Genomic DNA, 15,988 nt, shown 5'->3' with positions numbered 1-15,988 from the left:
ATGAAAACGAAAAACACGGAGTTGCAGATAACTTTTCAACATATGCTGATAGTACAGCTGCTGAAAAAAAAACAAACTAAAATCGAATCTTCTTTTTATTAATTTATTTTTTTACCGTTTTTTAGGTTTGTTAACGTTTTTTGACCTAGATAGAATTGTGTTTATATTATAGCTACTTAGATATAAATTATTTATCAGTTTATGCTACAGATTATACAAATATTCAATTAATACTGAAAATTGAAAAGAAGAGCTCCTCAAGTTAAAATTTCAATATGTTTTGAAAGCTTCCTAGAGCGTGGAATAAGTTTTTGTATTCCATTAAACAGGACGTAATATTCAGGAAACGCTTCGGACATGGTAAGATCTCTTTTTGGCTTTTTCTTCAAAAATACCTGTTTTTATAGAGCGCCGTCTTTCTAGTACAATTTGTCCTGCTGCGGCTCATTTTCGTTATTGAGAAAAATCGAAATAACATGCTGAGATGATTTCTATGTTCAAATCTTGATGCTTCATCACCGCGTTACTAATTCAGGTAAAAATTACTCTGAAAATTAGAAACTGTCACTACAAACAAAACATGAAGCCCTGTGGCTTAAACATCTCCGCCATTTGCAATATATCTAGGCAAGCTAGGGATCAAAACAACATAGAAAATCTTAAAATGGGGGGCAAAAATGTCATCATGCGCCTTGCTTTGAAGAAATAAGATTTTAGTGCGCAGCTATTATTTGTTACAGCACTTGTGATATGTGCATCACTTTTACCGCCCTTGCAAAAAATGGCGTAATTGATTGAGTGCGCAATTTACTTGTCTTTTTATTTCTAGCCGATGCAAATTAAAAAGTCAAAGGATGGACGCCAAAATACCTCGGGGTCATTCATCTTTTTATATTACTGATTTTTTCTTCTTTCTCTATTTTATTAGTTGATTTATTTACCTTGGCACTCCTTCGTCTGCTCAGTAAAGTGAGAAGTTCATGTTTTTAGTGGCCGTTTTTAAACTTCGCGTAAAAAAATCACAGAAGCCGGAGAAATATATGAAACTCTAATTACAATTCATTTTAAAACCCCTTAAAATTTAAAATTTTTTATTATCCAGCCTTGCAATTCCGGGCGTATTATATTGTAAAAGAAGGCTGTCTTTTGCCCTACAAACAATTAGAAACTGTTTATATATGAATCATAAACACTAAGAACCTGTGTGACTGTCCCAAAATCCTAAGAATTATTTAAGGTTTTCCCCTGTGGATTTATTTCCTGATTTTTGACACTTTTTTTCAGAATGACACCTAAGGCCTAAACATCAATTAGGCACATGCTAGAAACTAAAGGAAAATGTCATTGGCAGCTTAAGGTTATGTTGAGGTCAAAAAGAAGTTAATTTGTACATTCGGTAAAATGTAGATAGATACGTTACCTTACTGTTCCACTTGTGACATAATGCCTTGGTTGTTTTATATAAAAACATTACATTTCATAATGCAACTAATTTAAAGGTGTGTAGAAATAGGATAGGTATCTATACAGAAGTAACAAGTAAAGAAAGTTGCACCGTTTACCTTAATTATATATCACGTGATACAACCAATGCTGCTACCTACAATGTAAAAAGCGTAGGAAGATTACGCATTTTTTAAAAGTAAAAAACAGCTGCCTTTCAAACTTTGCATTTTGAAGTGCTTCGGGCAAATTCATGAGTGTGGGAGCTTTTGAAGAAAGCCTCAAATTATAATTTAAAAGTCACGCAAATATATATGTAGGTTTTGCGACTTATCAGAACGCTAGGTTTTATGCAGTCAGGGATAACTAGCTGAAAGTTCAGTACTCTGGTTCAAAAATACGCACTAAAAGGCAAGTATCTATATTTTAATTCGAATTATTTTTTGCATATGATGACGTAAAATGCTATTTGCCTTACTGCTTTTTTAGGAATTATAACGGTCGTGTTTTATGTTTAATGGAGTTTTACAGGCCTGGACATATCTCATGTTTGTAGAAAGAAACATCATTACCACCGTTTAACATTTGCAGAAACAACGTATAACATTAAAAATCGTTTCCATAAATTTCGGTTATAGAGCGGTAATTTTGAGCTCTTTTCATGCTCAACTTCTTGTCCATCTACTAGCACTACATCTTCCAGCCCTAAGGGTTCAAAGAAATTGGTCGAAAATGAATTTGACATTTAATTTATTGATTGACTCTCTTCGTAGTTATCTTATGGTTTGCGTTGGAATTTAAATTTGGAAGTGTAAGTAACATGATATACACATCCAAATAAGTTCAATGTGTTTGCGTAAAAACAACACTGCATGGCTTAATCAAACAGACAATTATGAAAGTTTATTTAATATAGGAACTAACATTTTAATTAAAATACTGATATTTTATACTTCTTTGAGCTATATTCAATCGTTAATTGAGAAACCGAAAAGCTCCGACGAGGATGGGATTCGAACCCACGCGGGCAGAGCCCAATGGATTAGCAGTCCATCGCCTTAACCACTCGGCCACCTCGTCTAATTAAATTTAAATGACGACGTGTGGTTTTTCTACTTATCTCTATAGCAACGAGTATTTTGATAACGAAGAATGCTTGCAAAAAGCAGTTAATAATACAATAAAGTTTTAATTGTTTTTTTATTGTTTTAAACACGACTTAAAAGTTTATAGATTTGTCTAGTTATGATATTTCTTACATAACAAAACAACGCAAAATAGACATTTTTTTTTATTTATAGAATTTATAGAATTTTATAATAATCATCACGGTTCAAATACTGAATTTAATATAAATTTTTAGCGAAATTTAAGTTTAAAATATTCACTTTCTTGTTGCGTTATATATTCATTCGTTTTAAAGTTTCGCCTTCTTTTAAAGTTTCAATGAAAATAGTAGCCATTTCTTGAACGATTATTTTAATTTTAAAATCACTTGTAGAATCATGCAAATTTAAAATTTTTACGATTTGCTGAAACTATTTTAAAGGCTGACTTTCAAACGGCAAACAAATGCAACGATCCCTCTTCGTCATGAAAAAAATGCAAAAAATATAAGCAAGGAAAGTTAAAACAGACAGGTAAAGTTAAAAAGCATTTTAAAAAGATCAAAGGTAGAAGTAGAAAAGTGAAATTAGTGTTGCAAGCAGAACTTGAAGGCGGGAGTTTGAAGTGGGTTTAAGATTTGAAAAAGTAAGAATTTTGATATTTTTAGACGTTAAGTTTTTATGTAAGCTAAAGCTACGAGTTACGTTTTTATGTGGCACAAATTGTCAAGCAGACTCCCATTTCCAGAAAAACGCCACTGAAAATTCTTAAAGTAATATATGTTATAAATTCCGGCGTTTTTGACATTTCCTCCTTGTTTAATACCAATAGGATTGTTTTTTGGTGTAAATTATAAGGTTTGTTGCCTTTTTTGTTGTTGACATTCTGAATTAAAGTTTTGTGTTGCAAACCGCTGTTTTTTTTTAAATTGTTGTTAACTGTTGTGGAAACGGACCACATGCAATATACCAAAAAACGAAAGAATTACGCTGTAGAAATGTATTTACTGTGAATTGTTGCAACGGTTTTAATTTTTTGTTTACAATTTTGTTATATTTTAATCTGAGTTGTCAGAGGAGACAAATGATGGCAAAAAAATCTTCCGTTCCATGGAACATTAGTCGGAATTGAAATTACACCAGGAATAATACTTACTCAGGTTCTTTCAGAGTTAAACTAAATGCCTACAAAATGCGAAAAAAGTGTTTAGCATGAAATATTTTTGACAACGCATTTAAATTTATTCTTTTTTAATTGGCGGCTTTTGAAACAACTAGAGAGAAGTTTGGAATTAAAGTTGGATTCTCTAATGAATTTTAGCCCTATACCGATACTAACGGGCAAAAAATTGGCATGCTCTGAAACAAATGTTCACTATAGACCTCCTCACATAAATACACTATATTTCATATATTTGACATTTTACTTTATTGACCATTAATAATATAATCTTTTTTGCGAAGCAATTGAGCTTTGCGAGCGAAGCGAGCGAAGCGAAATTGTGGAGCACGTTTGCTACACGCGAGGTATACCAAGAGAATTATTGAGATTCTCAAAATTTCGATAGAAAAAAAATCATATAAAATCAGCGTAAAGAAATAGGACTGATATTTTTGCACATAAAGCTAGGGTATTTTTTTTTCTAATAAAACAAATAAGTTTGGACCGAGGGGTTAAAGTATAAGTTTAGTAAAAAATGCAATAAGTACGGCTCGTACCCCCCCACCCCCGGATTTTGACCCCCCCCCCGTCTTTTGGTCCGAATTATACGTCCGCCGAACTTGAACACACAAAGAGGAATATGCCGTGAACAAGAAACGGTAGTCGGCATTTTAGACACGTATATTTTACAGACCCAAAATATGCCTTATTTCTTTGTATTATAGCTAGTTATGGTATAAATAATTAATTAATTACTTTGCAATTTTGCTTTTAATACTATTATAGTTGTATTTTAATGAAATATAATAGTATTAAAAGGGTTTTCTTCTTTTGAAAAAATTTATTGCTAGTCCTGTTTCTAATCAACTTTACTTGTGTATTTTAAGCTTTTTTGTTGCTGTGCTTTTTCTGGAGATTTTAGTTGGATTGGAAAGCTCCTGTGTAAGGTACCCTTTCCTAAAGAAATATTGAAGTGATTTGTACAATTATCACGCGTCGAGCTGTGTTTTATTTTATTGTTTCTAAGAAGGTGTAAGAATACAATATTATCAATTTTAATGGTTTTATCTAAATCAAGGTAAGGCTTAATCACACAAAAGGTAGCTAGCTAGCTAGAGCTCTGTTTTGTATAAAAGAATTGAAAGTAATTTGTAGAATACATATGGAGAAGCTGTATTACTACCTGACTGATAGCCAGATATAGGAAAACCTGTAGCTAGGGCGCAGACAAAACCAATAGCTCTGGGTGTTAGAGTGAGCCGACCAACCGTTTTATATCACAGTTTTTTATTTATTATAAAAGTAACCTGCTACAGTAATTAAAAAAAATTATCCACTTTTGCTATCAAACCAACAGCAATGTAATTGTCAATAGGAATTAGTTTTCCGTACACCCTCCCTGAGAACAAGGTTTAAAACGACATTAAAACATTAAAACTGTCATAAAACAGAACTTCTAGGATGCCCAAGCCGCACCACGTCCTCTAAACGGCGTGGGCATCTTCGAAACTGCTTGTAATTTTAGAACAAGGGTGCTGATAAGCTGCATACGCCGTATAACGTGCAGGCGTTTTTGGGCAAGTTTAGCGTTTTGCAAAAAAATTGAAGTATTCACCCAAAAAAACCTGCATAGACCATAAAGTAAACTATGTGGTAGTAAAGTTCTTAAAAGAATTGTTTTTGATGGTTTTTGATAAAATTTACTTGATAAATAACTTTTAATTTTTATTAACTTCTTTCTCTTAAACCATCTTTTTCCAACTATCTATTACTATTTCATTATCTATTACACATACATACAACTATCTATTACTATTTCATTCAGGATAAACCATTTGTCAGTCATTTTATTCGCCCAACAATGAATCCTATCCAAGGTGCTTTTCTATTAGTGCTGAATTTAATAATTGACATGGTTCAGCATAGTTTTTAAAAGGGTCTGATTGCAAAATATGATTGCCAAAGTTCAGCACTTGTAATATTTGTGTATTTGTGTACTCAGCTTCTAAAACACACACAAGAGACATTATAATTTCCTCTGGGTGATTACATTAATGCTGGTTGAAAAAAAACTGAATGATGAGAAGCATATGTTTTTAAATGGGTCTAGGACAATAAACTTATTTATTTCCCTTGGCCTTGCATCAATCAAATTCTGAAAAAATAAACACTTCTAAAATGATTTTGTTAGATTTGGAAACTGTTGGTATGGTTGGAACTTTGCGTATAAAATTAGTAAAGTTGCCAAATTGTTTAGTTTTTTTCTTTTATACTTTTCCGAATTAGCCTTAATTATTTATAAGATGAAAAACAGTGCTTTCAATTCCATTGACTTGGCCATCCCTTAAAGGCACTGGAAGCTTCACTATATGAAAATGTTTTCTTTTTCTTTTAGATTGTGTACAATGGGAGTGAGTGATGTAATCTTCTAATGCGTGTGGTGAAAAGAAGGCGAATCCGTTATTGTTTTTTGCCCAAATTTGAAGCTATTTAATAAATCTTGATAAAGTTAAAAAACTGTTTTGATTTGTTTGTTTTTGTTTTAATTGTTTCCCGTGAGTTTTCGAAATTCGTTCCAGCAGATTCTGTGGCTTCTACTGCCGGTATTTTTAGGTGAAAAAAATACTGTTTTGTTGTGAGGTCATTTACGAAATCGTTACGTTAGGACCAACTTCTGCGGGTTGTACAACTCGATGTATCACATATCTTTCGGAATACTGCTAAAAGTGTAATTTTGTATTGCGCTCTTTACTTTTACCATTCTGTGGGAAAAGGCGGTACAAAATTTTAACACGCGTTATTCGTTTTTGTTAGTTTCGCGTAATCTAATTTTCTCGCACATTTTGAAAAGAATATCCCACGCACATCAAATACTCGTGCAGTCTGTTCGCAAAAAAAACTGTTTTTGAGCAACGAATTGTTCCGCAGAGCGTTCATTTTCCTACCTCGTCCCCAGGGTTCTTCTATATGATATTCAATTTTGATGTATTTCGGAAGATGTTAGCGCCAAAGAAACAAGAAGCGCTAGGGACAAAGTATTGGATAGTTTAATTTTGCTTGCAACTTGCAAAATGCTTCGCAACCTTTTTTTTAATTTCTAGTTGTTTATTTATGACGAAAATATTATATTGTCATCAGTATAAACTGAGCTTGCAAGGTCGATACGCTAACCTATACTATTTTGCAGGAATCAACAAATTAAGTTATTTTTCGACTTCCTTAAGGTTTTGGAATATGACGCCAAGAATTATTCAATATGAAGAATAAAAAATTGCGATTGCGTAAATTTTCATGTTAATTGTTACATGAAAAAATCCCTGAAATTGCATTAGTTGTTTAGTGTGTCCTAAAAATAATTCTCAAGCAGTTTAATTGGCGAATATGTATAACTTGCCAGAACATAGAATGGATATTTATAAATACATGTATTAACTATATACTTATATAAATATGTATCAAGTATATTTTGTTGCTAGGTTATCATAATTTTATTCCAATGTCCCGATCAATGGTCTAAGCAACGACAAATGATCACGTTCTCTTGTCCGTGTTTTATATAATCGCTGCAATCGCTTCAATCGCTGTAAATTTTGCATTTCAACTGCGAACAGTAGAACGAACACCAACTAATTGAACGGTAATTTTCTTATCTTGACACTGAGTCGATGGCTGATATTACAGTTTTGCAACGTTTTGGATTTTCTTCTAAAAGGTTAAGAATAAAATAGTTTATTGGCATATGCAACAAGCCAAATTCTCAATATATCAAAACTCTGCATCATTGTCGTCATGTACATGTAAATAAACATTTGTTATGTACTCTCGAATACCAAATAAAAGGGGGAATCTTGTAGTTGGTGCGGTTTGAAAAATACCAGAATTTTAAAAAGCGGGTGGGTCCAAATTAAAGGGGGGGGGGGGGGGTGAATAACTTAAAAATGTATTCATCATCATCATCATCATCATCATCATCATTATTCTCGGCTTAACGTCCGTTTTCCATGCTAGCATGGGTTGGACGGGGTATATTAATGACCCTCTTCCAATCTGATCTAGACTGTGTTAGATCTAAACTGAACTTCCTCTCTATTAAGTCTGTCCTTATAACCTCCTGCCAAGTCTTTCTCGGTCTGCCTCTGGGATTTGCCCCAGAAACTATCAAGTCTCTACACTTTCTTACCCAATTATCCTCCTCCATTCTTTCCAAGTGCCCCAGCCAATTCAATCTTCTTATCTGGATAACATCTTTAATTCTACGGAGACTTAGCCTGCTTCTTAAATCATCTGAACTCTTTCTGTCTCTCAGACTGGCATTACACATCCACCTAACCATTCTCATATCATTCCTTTCTAAACGGTCAAGATCTTCCTGCTTTACTGCCCATGTCTCACTACCGTACAACATAACACTTCTTACACAGGCCTCATACAACCTACCTTTTACCTCGTCTCAGGTTCTATATATTATAACGTAAAATTGATAAACGGGGCATTTTAAAAGGACGAGTGTTGTATATTTGCGATTTTTCGTATTGATACAAGATAATTGTAAAGGTTTAATACATTTTAGACGTAAAATTGATAAACGAGGCAGTTAAAGGAGACGAGCATCATGTATTTGCAATTTTTCGTATTGATACAAGATAATTGTCATTCAGGGACGACAACCTCGTTAAAGGTTCTACATATTTTAGTCATAAAATTGATAAATCAGCATATTAAAGAGACAAGTGTTTCATATATTTGCGATTTTTCGTATTAATACAAGATAATTGTCATTCAGGGACGACAACCTCGTTAAAGGTTCTACATATTTTAGTCATAAAATTGATAAATCAGCATATTAAAGAGACAAGTGTTTCATATATTTGCGATTTTTCGTATTAATACAAGATAATTGTAATTTAGGGACGACAACCTCCTTTCAAGTTCTCTATGTTTTAGCCGTAAATTTAAAAACGAGGCATTTAAAAGACACGAGTGTTACATATTTGCGATTTTACGTATTGATACAAGATCATTGTCATTTAGAGACGACAACTTCGCTTCAAGTTCTCTTCATTTTAGTCGTAACATTGATAAACGAGGCATTTCAAAGTGACGAGTATCATCTATTTGCGATTTTTCGTATTGATACATGATAAATGTCATTTAGGGACGACAATCTCGTCTCAGGTTCTATCTATTTTAGTGGAAAAATTAATAAACGAGGCAGTTCAACGTGACGAGTGTCATGTATTTGCAATTTCTCGTATTGATATAAGATGATTGTCATTCAGGGAAGACAACCTCGTTTCAGGTTCTATATATTTTAGTCGTAAAACTGATAAACGAGGCATTTCAACGTGACCAGTGTCATGTATTTGCAATTTTTCGTATTGATACAAGATAAATGTCATTTAGGGACCACAACCTCGTCTCAGGTTCTATATATTATAACGTAAAACTGATAAACGAGGCATTTCAAAAGGACGAGTGTTTTATATTTGCGATTTTTCGTATTGATACAAGATAATTGTAAAGGTTTAATATATTTTAGACCTAAAATTGATAAACGAGGCAGTTAAAGGAGACAAGTGTTACATATTTGCGATTTTTCGTATTGATACAAGATAATTGTCATTTAGGGACGACAACCTCGTTTCAAGTTCTCTATGTTTTAGCCGTAAAATTAAAAACGAGGCATTTCAAAGTGACGAGCATCATATATTTGCGATTTTTTGTATTGATACAAGATCATTGTCATTTAGGGACGACAACCTTGTCTCAGGTTCTATATATTATAGCCGTAAAATTGATAAACGAGGCATTTAGAAGTGACGAGTGTCACGTATTTGCTATTTTTCGTATTGATACAAGATAATTGTATTTTAGGGTCAACAACGTCTAGGTTCTTATATTATAGCCGTAAAATTGATAAACGAGGCATTTCAAAGTGACGAGCATCATATATTTGCGATTTTTTGTATTGATACAAGATAATTGTCATTTAGGGACGACAACCTCGTTTCAAGTTCTCTATGTTTTAGCCGTAAAATTAAAAACGAGGCATTTCAAAGTGACGAGCATCATATATTTGCGATTTTTTGTATTGATACAAGATCATTGTCATTTAGGGACGACAGCCTTGTCTCAGGTTCTATATATTATAGCCGTAAAATTGATAAACGAGGCATTTAGAAGTGACGAGTGTCACGTATTTGCGATTTTTCGTATTAATACAAGATAATTGTAATTTAGGGACGACAACCTCGTTTCAAGTTCTCTATGTTTTAACCGTAAAAATGAAAACGAGGCATTTCAAAGTGACGTGTGTTATATATTTGCGATTTTTCGCATTGATTCAAGATAATTGTCATTTAGGGACGACAACCCCGTTAAAGGTTTTATATATTTTAGTCGTAAAATTGATAAATCAGCATTTTAAAGAGACAAGTGTTTCATATATTTGTGATTTTTCGTATTAATACAAGATAATTCTGATTTAGGGACGATAACCTCGTTTCAAGTTCTCTATATTTTAGCCGTAAATTGAAAACGAGGCATTAAAAAGAGACGAGTGTTATGTATTTGCAATTCTTCGTTTTGATATAAGATAAATGTCATTCAGGGACGACAACCTCGTCAAAGGTTCTATATATTTTAGTCATAAGATTGATAAACGAGGCGATTCATGCAGACGAGTGTATGTATTTGCGATTTTTCGTATTGATGCAAGATAATTGTCATTTGGGAACGACAACCTCGTCTCAGCTTCTATAAATTTTAGTCATAGAATTGATAAACGAGGCATTTCAAAGGCATGACTGTCATGTATCCGCAATTTTCCGTATTGATACAAGATAAATGTCATTTAGGAACCACAACCTCGTCTCAGGTTCTATATATTTTAGCCTTAAAATTGATAAACGAGGCATTTCAAAGTGACGAGTGTTATATATTTGTGATATTTCGTATTGATTCAAGATTATTCTCATTTAGGGACGACAACCCCGTTAAAGGTTCTATATATTTTAGCCGCAAAATTGACAAATAAGGCATTTCAAAGTGACGAGTGTCATGTATTTGCAATTTTTCGTATTGATACAAGATAAATGTCATTTAGGGACGACAATCTCGTCTCAGGTTCTATCTATTTTAGTCGTAAAATTGATAAACCAGGCATTTCAATGTGACGAGTGTCATGTATTTGCAATTTTTCGTATTGATATAAGATGATTGTCATTCAGGGACGACAACCTTGTTTCAGGTTCTATATATTTTAGTCGTAAAATTGTTAAACGAGGCATTTCAATGTGACGAGTGTCATGTATTTGCAATTTTCGGTATTGATACAAGATAAATGTCATTTAGGAACCACAACCTCGTCTCAGGTTCTATATATTTTAGTCTTAAAATTGATAAACGAGGCATTTCAAAGGGACGACCATCATGCATTTGCGATTTTTCGTATTGATACAAGGTAAATGTCATTTAGGGACCACAACCTCGTCTCAGGTTCTATATATTATAACGTAAAACTGATAAACGAGGCATTTCAAAAGGACGAGTGTTTTATATTTGCGATTTTTCGTATTGATACAAGATAATTGTAAAGGTTTAATATATTTTAGACCTAAAATTGATAAACGAGGCAGTTAAAGGAGACAAGTGTTACATATTTGCGATTTTTCGTATTGATACAAGATAATTGTCATTTAGGGACGACAACCTCGTTTCAAGTTCTCTATGTTTTAGCCGTAAAATTAAAAACGAGGCATTTCAAAGTGACGAGCATCATATATTTGCGATTTTTTGTATTGATACAAGATCATTGTCATTTAGGGACGACAACCTTGTCTCAGGTTCTATATATTATAGCCGTAAAATTGATAAACGAGGCATTTAGAAGTGACGAGTGTCACGTATTTGCTATTTTTCGTATTGATACAAGATAATTGTATTTTAGGGTCAACAACGTCTAGGTTCTTATATTATAGCCGTAAAATTGATAAACGAGGCATTTCAAAGTGACGAGTTTTATATATTTGCGTTTTTTTGTATTGATGCGAGATAATTTTCATTTGGGGACGACAACCTCGCCTCAGGTTCATATTTTGGTCGTAAAATTGATAAACGAGGCATTTCGAAGGGACTAGTGTTATATATTTGCGATTTCTCGTATTGATACAAGATAATTGTCATTTGGGGATGACAACCTTGTCTCAGATTCTATATAATATAGCCGTAAAATTAATAAGCGAGGCATTTCAAAGTGAAGAGTGTCACCTATTTGCGATTTTTCGTATTGATACAAGATAATTGTACTCTAGGGTCAACAACGTCTAGGTTCTTTTATTTTAGCCGTGTAATTGATAAACGAGGCATTTAGAAGTGACGAGTATTATATATTTGAAACTATTCGTATTGATACAAGATAATTGTCATTTGGGGACGACAACCTCGTGTCAGCTTCTATATATTTTAGTCTTAAAATTGATATACGAGGCATTTCAAAAAGACGACGGTCATGTATTTGCGATTTTTCGTAATGATGCAAGATAAATGTCATTTGAGGACGACAACCTCGTCTCAGCTTCTATATATTTTAGTCATAGAATTGATAAACGAGGCATTTCAAAGGCATGACTGTCATGTATCCGCAATTTTCCGTATTGATACAAGATAAATGTCATTTAGGAACCACAACCTCGTCTCAGGTTCTATATATTTTAGCTTTAAAATTGATAAACGAGGCATTTCAAAAGGACGAGTGTTTTATATTTGTGATATTTCGTATTCATTCAAGATAATTCTCACTTAGGGACGACAACCCCGGTAAAGGTTCTATCTATTTTAGTCGTAAAATTGATAAACGAGGCATTTCAACGTGACGAGTGTTATGTATTTGCACTTTTTCGTATTGATATAAGATGATTGTCATTCAGGGACGAAAACCACGTTTCAAGTTCTCTATGTTTTAGCCGCAAAATTGAAAACGAGGCATTTAAAAAAGACGAGTGTTACATATTTGCGATTTTTCGTATTGATACAAGATAATTGTCATTTACGGCGACAATCTCGTCCAAGGTTCTATGTATTTTAGTCGTTGAATTGATAAACGATGCATTTCAAAGTGACGAGTGTCATGTACTTGCGATTTTTCGTATTGATTCAAGATAATTGTCATTTAGGGACGACAACCCCGTTAAAGGTTCTATCTATTTTAGTCGTAAAATTGATAAACGAGGCATTTCAACGTGACGAGTGTCATGTATTTGCAATTTTTCGTATTGAAATAAGATGATTGTCATTTAGGGTCAACAGTGTCGTTTCAGGTTTTTTATATTATAGCCGTAAAATTAATAAACGAGGCATTTCAAAGTGACGAGTATCATGTATTTGCGATTTTTCGTATTGATACATGATAAATGTCATTTACGGACGACAATCTCGTCTCAGGTTCTATCTATTTTAGTGGTAAAATTGATAAACGAGGCATTTCAACGTGACGAGTGTCATGTATTTGCAATTTTTCGTATTGATATAAGATGATTGTCATTCAGGGACGACAACCTCGTCTCAGGTTCTATATATTATAACGTAAAATTGATAAACGAGGCATTTCAAAAGGACGAGTGTTTTATATTTGCGATTTTTCGTATTGATACAAGATAAATGTCATTTAGGGACGACAATCTCGTCTCAGGTTCTATCAATTTTAGTCGTAAAATTGATAAACGAGGCATTTCAACGTGACGAGCATCATGTATTTGCGATTTTTCGTATTGATACAAGATCATTGTCATTTAGGGACGACAACTTTGTCTCAGGTTCTATATATTATAGCCGTAAAATTGATAAACGAGGCATTTAGAAGTGACGAGTGTCATGTATTTGCTATTTTTCGAATTGATACAAGATAATTGTATTTTAGGGTCAACAACGTCTAGGTTCTTATATTATAGCCGTAAAATTGATAAAGGAGGTATTTCAAAGTGACGAGTTTTATATATTTGCGTTTTTTTGTATTGATACGAGATAATTTTCATTTGGGGACGACAACCTCGCCTCAGGTTCATATTTTGGTAGTAAAATTGATAAACGAGGCATTTCGAAGGGACTAGTGTTATATATTTGCGATTTCCCGTATTGATACAAGATAATTGTCATTTGGGGACGACAACCTTGTCTCAGATTCTATATAATATAGCCGTAAAATTAATAAGCGAGGCATTTCAAAGTGAAGAGTGTCTCCTATTTGCGATTTTTCTTATTGATACAAGATAATTGTACTCTAGGGTCAACAACGTCTAGGTTCTTTTATTTTAGCCGTGTAATTGATAAACGAGGCATTTAGAAGTGACGAGTGTTATATATTTAAAACTATTCGTATTGATACAAGATAATTGTCATTTGGGGACGACAACCTCGTGTCAGCTTCTATATATTTTAGTCTTAAAATTGATAAACGAGGTATTTCAAAAGGACGACCGTCATGTATTTGCGATTTTTCGTATTGATGCAAGATAAATGTCATTTAGGGACCACAACCTCGTCTCAGGTTCTATATATTATAACGTAAAATTGATAAACGAGGCATTTCAAAAGGACGAGTGTTTTATATTTGCGATTTTTCGCATTGATTCAGGGTAATTGTCATTTGGAGACGACGACCTCGTTTCAAGTTCTATATATTGTAGTCGGAAAATTGATAAACCAGGCATTTCAAAGAGACAAGTGTCTCATATATTTGCGATTTTTCGTATTGATAAAAGATAATTGTCATTTAGGGACGACAACCCCGTTAAAGGTTCTATATATTTTAGCCGCAAAATTGACAATTAAGGCATTTCAAAGTGACGAGTATCATGTAGTTGCGATTTTTCGTATTGATACAAGATAAATGTCATTTAGGGACGACAATCTCGTCTCAGGTTCTATCTATTTTAGTCGTAAAATTGAAAAACAAGGCATTTCAAAGTGACGAGTGTGATGTATTTGCGATTTTTCGTATTGATACAAGATAATTGTCATTCAGGGACGACAACCTCGTTAAAGGTTCTATGTATTTTAGTCATAAAATTGATAAATCAGCATTTTAAAGTGACGAGTGTTATGTATTTGCAATTTTTCGTATTGATACAAGATAAATGTCATTTAGGGACGACACTTTCGTCTCAGGTTCCATATGTTTTAGTCGTAAAATCGTTAAACGAGGCATTTCAAAGTGACGAGTGTCATGTACTTGCGATTTTTCGTATTGATACAAGATAATTGTCATTTAGGGACGACAATCTCGTCTCAGGTTTTATATATTTTAGTCGTAAAGTTGATAAACGAGGCATTTAAAAGAGACGAGTGTTATATATTTGCGATTTTTCGCATTGATGCAGGGGAATTATCATTTTGGGACGAGAACCTCGTTATAGGTTTTATATATTGTAGTCGGAAAATTCATAAACCAGGCATTTCAAAGAGACAAGTGTTTTATATTTGCGATTTTTCGTATTGATACAAGATAATTGTATTTTAGGGACGACAACCTCGTTTCAAGTTCTCTATGTTTTAGCCGTAATATTGAAAACGAGGCATTTAAAAGAGACGAGTGTTACATATTTGCGATTTTTCGTATTGATACAAGATAATTGTCATTTAGGGACGACAACCTCGTTTCAAGTTCTCTATGTTTTAGCCGTAAAATTGAAAACGAGGCATTTCAAAGTGACGAGCATCATGTATTTGCGATTTTTCGTATTGATACAAGATAAATGTCATTTAGGGACGACAATCTCGTCTCAGGTTCTATCTATTTTAGTGGTAAAATTGATAAACGAGGCATTTCAACGTGACGAGTGTCATGTATTTGCAATTTTTCGTATTGATATAAGATGATTGTCATTCAGGGACGACAACCTCGTCTCAGGTTCTATATATTATAACGTAAAATTGATAAACGAGGCATTTCAAAAGGACGAGTGTTTTATATTTGCGATTTTTCGTATTGATACAAGATAATTGTATTTTAGGGTCAACAACGTCTAGGTTCTTATATTATAGCCGTAAAATTGATAAAGGAGGCATTTCAAAGTGACGAGTTTTATATATTTGCGTTTTTTTGTATTGATACGAGATAATTTTCATTTGGGGACGACAACCTCGTCTCAGGTTCTATATATCATAACGTAAAATTGATAAACGAGGCATTTAGAAGTGACGAGTGTCATGTAATTGCTATTTTTCGTATTGATACAAGATAATTGTATTTTAGGGTCAACAACGTCTAGGTTCTTATATC

The 15,988-nt window shown here is 33.2% G+C and overlaps 1 non-coding gene across 1 annotated transcript; it reads right to left on the bottom strand.

Moving 5' to 3' along the window:
- Positions 1-2,441: 2,441 nt before the first annotated feature.
- Positions 2,442-2,523, bottom strand: Trnas-gcu (transfer RNA serine (anticodon GCU)). The gene has a single exon. It is a non-coding gene; the product is annotated as a tRNA-Ser (tRNA).
- Between the last annotated feature and the right edge of the window lie 13,465 nt (positions 2,524-15,988).

This window comes from Hydractinia symbiolongicarpus, chromosome 1 (assembly GCF_029227915.1).
Source record: "Hydractinia symbiolongicarpus strain clone_291-10 chromosome 1, HSymV2.1, whole genome shotgun sequence".
Taxonomy (NCBI): Eukaryota; Metazoa; Cnidaria; class Hydrozoa; order Anthoathecata; family Hydractiniidae; genus Hydractinia; species Hydractinia symbiolongicarpus.
Note: the sequence above shows the minus strand (reverse complement) of the source record. Positions and strands in the feature narration are given on the sequence as shown.